The sequence below is a fragment of the Lathyrus oleraceus genome, chromosome 7 (genome assembly GCF_024323335.1).
Source record: "Lathyrus oleraceus cultivar Zhongwan6 chromosome 7, CAAS_Psat_ZW6_1.0, whole genome shotgun sequence".
Lineage (NCBI taxonomy): Eukaryota > Viridiplantae > Streptophyta > Magnoliopsida > Fabales > Fabaceae > Lathyrus > Lathyrus oleraceus.
In genome coordinates, this window is record NC_066585.1 from 4,238,282 (window position 1) to 4,246,422 (window position 8,141).

The 8,141-nt window shown below is 42.0% G+C and overlaps 1 non-coding gene across 1 annotated transcript; it reads right to left on the reverse strand.

The window, feature by feature from the left end:
* Nucleotides 1-350: 350 nt before the first annotated feature.
* On the reverse strand, nucleotides 351-457 carry LOC127109881 (small nucleolar RNA R71). Its single transcript, XR_007797129.1, has one exon. It is a non-coding gene; the product is annotated as a small nucleolar RNA R71 (small nucleolar RNA).
* Nucleotides 458-8,141: the final 7,684 nt, after the last annotated feature.

The following is an 8,141-nucleotide window of genomic DNA, read 5'->3' on the forward strand; positions in this document are numbered from 1 at the left end:
TCTACGCTACCCCGTCCCAACGAGAACCTCACAACAGCATTGTTGCCCCCGCTATCAATCGAAACGATTTCGAGCTGAAACCCTCACTATTATCAGTCGTCCAACAACATCAATTTGTTGGAAATCCTACGGACGATCCTAATGAACACCTGACCAAGTTTGTGCAGTACGCAGATACTGTAAAGGCGAATGGTGTATCTCAATATGCGATAAGACTGCGCCTCTTTCCTTTCTCACTAAGAGACAGAGCTTGGGCTTGGTTGCAATCCTTGCCCTCCAACTCCGTTACAACATGGGAAGAACTGAAGAACGTCTTCTTATCCCAATATTTTCCGCCGAGCAAAACTGCTATGCTGAGAGCTCAGATCAACGGATTCAGACAAAAAGATGTAAAATCTCTCTACGAAGCGTGGGAGAGATACAAGGATATGATGAGGATATGTCCACATCACGGTCTCGAAGACTGGGTGATCATTCACACATTTTACAATGGGCTTCTGTATAACACAAGACTTACAGTAGACGCTGCCGCGGGCGGTGCACTTATGGACAAGCCATACAAGGAAGTCTATCAACTCATTGAAAACATGGCCCAAAACCATTGCCAATGGGGAGGTGAACGAACTCCAGTGGAAAAGTCCCAGACAAAGGGTGGAATGTACGAAATCAGTAGCCTTGACCATGTTCATGCAAAGGTAGATGCCCTTGTTCAAAAATTAGATAACTTGACCATACCACCCGCAGCCACCGTGGCTGCTGTAACTCTAAACTGTGAGTTATGTGGAAACCCTAGACACACTGCACAAGAATGTCAAATATTAGCAGGAGTTCCAACCGATCAAGTGAACTACACGCAAGGAAATCCCTATTCGAATACCTACAACCCAGGTTGGAAAAACAATCCTAATTTCTCATATAAGAATAACAACGCCTTTTGTGCACCTGGCCAAGCACCAGTTGTTCCGCCTGGATATCAAAAGCCAGCTAATAATGCTTCTAACATGCCTAGGAAGTCAAATCTCGAATTAATGATGGAAAGCTTCATAGCTACCCAAGCTCAGATAAACAAAGACTTCTTGAACCAAAACATACATACTAGCGAGCAATTTAAACAACTAGCGAACAAAGTAGACGCCTTAGCCACCCACAATAAAATGCTTGAAACACATATTTCACAAGTGGCTCAACATCAAGCATCTACAACCGCTCCAGCTGGAACATTTCCTGGACAACCACAACCTAATCCAAAGGGACATGCAAATGCCGTTATACTGAGGAGTGGAAAAGAAGTAGACGGACCCGTAGATCCAAGACTCCAAAACCCTGCCATGTACCAAAAACCAGATAAAACCTCAACTGAGCAGGTAAATGCACCAAAGGAAGCAGAAGATAATACCCAAGAGGCCGAAGAGAAAGAGAAACCTTATGTGCCTCCACCTCCTTATAAACCACCCATTCCATATCCTCAAAGACTCAAAAGTTCTAAAACTGCGAGTCAATTTAGGAAATTTATTGAACTTCTGAAGCAACTAAACATTACGATGCCCTTTACAGAAGCCATCACACAAATGCCCTCCTATGCCAAATTTCTTAAGGAAATCCTATCCAATAAGAAAAAGATTGAGGATGACGAAACAGTTACACTTACTGCCGAGTGTAGCGCCATAATCCAGAATAACATGCCTCCCAAACTAAAAGACCCAGGTAGTTTCTCCATACCTTGTGTCATTGGAAAATTCGTCATAGACAAAGCTCTATGCGATCTAGAAGCTAGCATTAGTGTAATGCCCGTAACCATTTGTAAAAGGCTCAGTATGGGAGAATTAAGACCGACCAAGATGTCTGTTCAATTAGCTGACCGCTCAATCAAATATCCTGTCGGTATACTAGAGAATGTCCCAGTACGTGTAGGACAATTTTACATTCCTACAGACTTTATAATCATGGACATCAAAGAAGATGCCATTACACCTATCATACTAGGAAGGCCATTCTTGGCTACCGCCGGAGCCATAATAGACGTAAAGAGAGGTAAGCTGACATTCGATGTTGGAGAGGAAAAGGTTGAATTTATCTTGACCCAATTCTTACAAGAGCAAGCTATAGACGACACATGTTATCTGCTTGATGTCATAGACGAGTGCGTGAGAGAGATGGAGATGCAAGATACCACATATTCTGATATAATGAAAATCCAAATCCCTCCAATCTTTGAAGACGATAATTGGCATGAACCATACCAAAACGAAAGTCTAAGCGAATGCTTAGCACTTACACCCGACCACATGCCATGCCCAAAGAAACCTGAATTGGAATTAAAAGCACTACCAAAGAACCAAAGATACGAATTCCTAGACACTGAAATGAAAAGACCAGTGATAGTCAACGCTGACCTGGGACAGATGGAAACGGAGAAGTTACTAGATGTTCTAAGAAAATACCCAACAACGTTAGGATATAACATCGCCGATCTAAAAGAAATAAGTCCTTCTATCTGTATGCATCGCATTATGCTGGAGGAAGATTGTAAAACCTCTAGAGAACACTAGAGAAGGATCAACCCAATCCTAAGTACCGTAGTCAAGGATGAAGTAAAGAAACTTCTAGATGCTGGAATCATATACCCGATCTCCGATAGTCAATGGGTTAGCCTCGTTCACATAGTACCCAAGAAAGGGGGTGTTACGGTTGTTAAGAACGAGAAGGGTTAATCTATAGCACAAAGAGTTATGACCGGAAGTAGGATGTGCATCAACTATAGAAAACTAAACAAAGCCACTCGGAAAGATCATTTCCCTCTACCCTTCATTGACCAAATGCTTGAACGATTGGCTAAGCATTCTCACTTCTGCTAACTAGACGGTTATTCAGGATTCTTTCAAATCCCAATCCATCCTGACAACCAAGAAAAGACTACCTTCACATGCCCTTATGGTACATTTGCCTACCGACGAATGCCATTTGGATTATGTAAAGCTCCCACAAGATTTCAAAGATGCATGATGGCAATCTTCGCCGATTTTATACACGACATCATGGAAGTCTTTATGGACAATTTTTCTGTTTATGGGCAGAGTTTTGAAGGATGTCTATCAAACCTCGAAATGGTACTCGAAAAATGCGTGAAAGTAAACCTTGTTTTAAACTGGGAGAAATGCCATTTCATGGTTCAACAATGAATTGTGTTAGGTCACGTGGTATCTGACAGAAGAATTGAAGTAGACAAAGCTAAGATTGAAATCATAGAGAACCTTCAACCTCCGAAAACTGTACGAGAAATAAGAAGCTTTCTAGGACACGCCGGTTTCTACCGACGTTTTATTAAAGATTTCTCGAAAATAACCAAGCTACTTACAGGATTATTGATGAAAGACGCTGATTTCATATTTGATGAAAAATGCTTAACAACGTTCAACCAACTGAAAACGTCTTTAATCACCGCACCCATAATGCCACCACCTGAGTGGAGATTACCTTTTCAAATCATGTGCGATGCGAGTGATTACGCAGTAGGCGCAGTACTGGGACAAAGGAAGGATAAGAAGCTTCATGCTATTTACTATGCGAGCAGAACATTAGATCCAACCCAAATGAACTACGCCACCACTGAAAAAGAACTTCTAGCCGTCGTGTTCGCTTTGGACAAATTCAGTTCCTACCTAGTAGGGGCGAAAATTATCATCTATACCGACCACGCCGCTATTAGATATCTGTTAAGTAAGAAGGATGTCAAACCAAGACTTTTAAGATGGATCCTGCTCTTACAAGAATTTGATTTAGAGATAAAAGATAAAAAAAGGTACTGAAAAATGTAGTAGTAGACCACTTATCACGAATCGAAGGGAATAAGCCTGAACCAATCCCAATTAACGATGATTTCCCTTACGAACGACTCATAGCCCAAATGGAAAGTGATATGTATGAACTAACATTAAACGATATAGAAATAGAAGAAATCGTGGAAGAAATACATGCGAATGCAACTCTGCCATGGTATGCTGATTTTGTCAACTACCTAGCCGTCGAAGTACTTCCACCAGACTTATCTTACCAACAGAAGAAGAAATTCTTCCATGACCTAAAACAGTATTACTGGGATGAACCTCTACTTTTCCAAAGAGGTACCGACGGTATCTTCCGTCGATGTGTTCTGGAGGATGAAATAGATGATATAATCTCTCATTGCCACTCCGCCCCCTATGGGGGGCATGCAAGTACCTCAAAGACCTGCACTAAGATCCTGTAATCAGGCCTCTTTTGGCCCATTCTATGGAAAGATGTCCATAACGCGGTTATAAAATGAGACCGGTGCCAACGCACTGGTAACATCTCAAGACGCGATGAAATGCCACAAACAGGAATCTTAGAAGTGGAAGTCTTCGACGTATGGGGGATTGACTTCATGGGACCATTCCCAGCTTCTTTTGGTAATAAAAATACATACTCGTTGTTGTCGACTATGTTTCAAAATGGATCGAGGTTGTAGCTTCTCCGATAAATGACACACGAGTAGTGATCAAGTTATTCAAATACATTATCTTTCCTAGATTCGGTGTGCCAAAACTAGTAGTTAGTGACAGTGGATCCCACTTCATATCGAATATCTTTGGAAAACTTCTTCTGAAGTATGGAATCCGACACCGCGTAGCAACACCGTATCATCCACAGACTAGCGGGCAAGTCGAAGTCTCGAATCGAGAAATCAAACAAATTCTTGAGAAGACCGTAGGAATATCCAGAAAAGACTGGTCATCCAAACTAAACGAAGCTTTGTGGGCCTACAGGATGGCATACAAAACCCCGATAGAACCACACCCTTCAAACTAGTTTATGGTAAATCATGCCACCTCCCTGTGGAATTAGAACACAAAGCATATTGGGCAATTAAAACCCTAAATATAAACTATACTTCCGCAGGCGAGAAATGGATTCTGAACATCCATGAATTAGAAGAGTTGAGATTGGACGCTTATGAAAATGCCAGGATCTACAAAGAACGAACCAAAAGATGGCATGACAAATGCATTTCTAGGAAGGAGTTTAAAGTCGGAGACGTAGTGCTACTATTCAATTCAAGACTTAAACTTTTTCCAGGAAAACTCAAATCTCGGTGGTCCGGCCCTTTCGAGATCACCAAAGTCCTAAATAATGGTGCGATAGAAATAAAAGGTAGGAATAGTGACCCTTTTATAGTAAACGGGCAGCGACTAAATAATTATCATAATATTGAAAATAGAGACTATTCGAACAGTCTCAGACTCATAGAGCTGCCCGCTCAACCCAAAACCTAGTACACCGCGACGCTACTGTCGAACTTACGACATTAAACAAAGTGCTTAGTGGGAGACAACCCACCTTTTTTGTTATCTTTGTTACAAACTATCTTCCTTCTTTAATTTTCTTCTTTATTTTGTTTGCTCCCCTCTTCTTGATTCTTTGCAGTCATTCTTGTTGCTACTAGTAACTAACTTAGACATATTGGATACTGATAAACAGGAAAATTACTAACTAGTTAGTTAATTACTTTCATCGTGCAACAAATAGAGACAGTTCTCAGAGGCAGAGTTCAACGAAGGCGGTATGATTATCTAGCCCGGAAGGATATGGCATTGACCATATATTATGATGGACCGACCATGGATAAATTAGGCATCCGAGATAGCATCCTATTTATGTTTAACCAACTTGGGTGGGAGAACGCAGTCATTAAGAGAGGGTTTGTCATGTACCGTGAACTAACCTTAGAATTCCTTAGCTCCCTTGTATACAACCCCGAACATGGTTACGGACTTAACAAAGGGTTGATATCCTTTAGGTTGTTTAGCATTGATTTCACCTATAGCCGTCGAGACCTTGATGACCTCCTAGGATTCCCTAGTGGCCCTTTCGTCTTTACTACCCGCCAGGAGGACCTAATCGATGACATCGACCTAAATGACTTTTGGGGTAGCATAACTGGAGAATCCAACCTAAACCCGAATGAGATGCACTTACAAAAGATCCATAACCCTGCTATCCGATACTTTCATAAAATTCTAGCCCACACCTTATTTGGTAAGGAAGAGAATAACACCTTAGTGTCCCGCGATGAGCTCTTTATCTTGCTATGTGTCGATCAAGGTCGACATGTCAATATCGTGACATTCATGATGGAAAGATTTGCCCACCTTGCTAACAACAACCGTACCCCAATAATAATAGGTGGCCTAGTAACCATGATAGCAGACGCCATAGGACTTGTACGTCCACTTTATGAGCTTGTACCATTTGGAAACATCCGACCCATGGATATCGAATTTTGCTTTAACCGCAGAATCATAGGAAACATTGGAACGGATACCTTTGATTATCTAATCAGTAACGAAGTGGTTCGACTATTTACCTTGCCTAACCATGAGAAAACGAGTGTTCACAACCGCAATAACTGGCTTTATGACTTAGATGAACACCCTATTGATCCAACTTCACCTCCCGAGACTCTGCCTAAATATGAGTGTATCGATGACCCTATCCATATGGAAGAATCTAACCCTGAAACACCCCCCAACTATTATAACATTGATGACCTGGTCCCTCCATCATACGCTGATAATCATGCCATGCTCATCACCCGTCTGAATGGTTTTCAAGCTGACATCACAGATGTGAAAGAAGAGATAAAGCTCATACGCTTTGATGTCCTAGGCCTGATGGATATAGTCGTTGAGCAGTTTCATCATCTGAACGAAGCTGTAGCTGCATTGGGACAAAAATGTGGCTAATACTACTGACCACTGATTTCTCCTACTCGCACTAAGCAATGAGGACACTGCTTTGTTTTGTGTGGGAAGGGAGCACATTTATTTTACTACCTTTGTTATTTTATTGCTTTTGTTTGCTATGTTATTGCTACAATTTTTTCCTATGTTACATTTAATTTCAATCTATTAACTCATTTGCAATTCATTTATTTCTGCTTATTCATTTATTTATTTATTTTTGCATTTAAGCTGTTAAAATTCAATTGCTTAGTCATCATTATTATGCTGTTATCATATGCTGCTGCAACCTGTGTTGAAAAATTCAAAATCAGCGTGTGACGACCGTCACATATAGGGTGACGCACGTCTCACAGACGTGACGACCGTCACGGATCTGCCACGATCGTCACACGGCATGCAAATGACCGTTACGAGCATCTGACCGTTACGCATCCGTTGCGCGTGACGACCGTCACACCCCTGTGATGACCGTCACGAATTCCAGAGAGCTCACCTATAAATGCAGGCGCTCTTTCTCTCTTCTTCCTCATCAATTACCACTCTCATTACCATTCCGCTCTCCATCTATTCAATTCTTTACATTTTCTTCAAGCGTGTAACACATAAATATTCCATCCCACCCACCAATACCAAAAGTTTCATACACCTCACAAATGGCCTGTCAAGAAAGAGCTACTCCCGACCTATCAACCGTCGTATTCCGAAATGGAGAACCGGCGAACGCCAAAGAAACAACTACCTCAAGTTCTACCAATGCTACGTTCAAGCTACGAGGTATGTTGATCATGAATTCCTGACGGAGTTAGGACTTTTGGAGGGTGTGGAGTGGATGCTAACAAACTCCAGCTTGACGCAACTATGTACCACACTGCAGCCAACCTACGAAGCGCTGACCCTGGATTTTCTGAGTTCCTACTCTTATATCACACCCCCTGGCGCTACTCAATACCTCACCGGAGTCGCCACATTTAGAATGTTCGGCACCGAGTATTCCCTAAATCAAACCTAGATAGAGAGAATGCTTGGTTTCCGACATGGAGAAGGAATCCACTGCTGCATCCCAGAAGGATGGTCAGAGATAGCATTTCCAGTTTAGCACAACCTCACCAACATGAACGCCACGAGCTGGGATACGCTTAACGTAACATATATCCACAACCCAGCCATTAGATACTTTCACCGAGTCCTGGGGCACACAGTTTTTGGAAGAGTCTGCAACCATAAGGTAAACTCCAAGGAACTTTTCCTTCTTCATTGTGTGTTTGCCCAAATTACGTTCAATGTTACTCCTTTCCTACTAGCCAACATCCAGGCTTCATGCATGAGAGGCAGTCAGGCGTTTTGTTGTGGGGGAATCATCACCTCCATAGCATTAGGCTT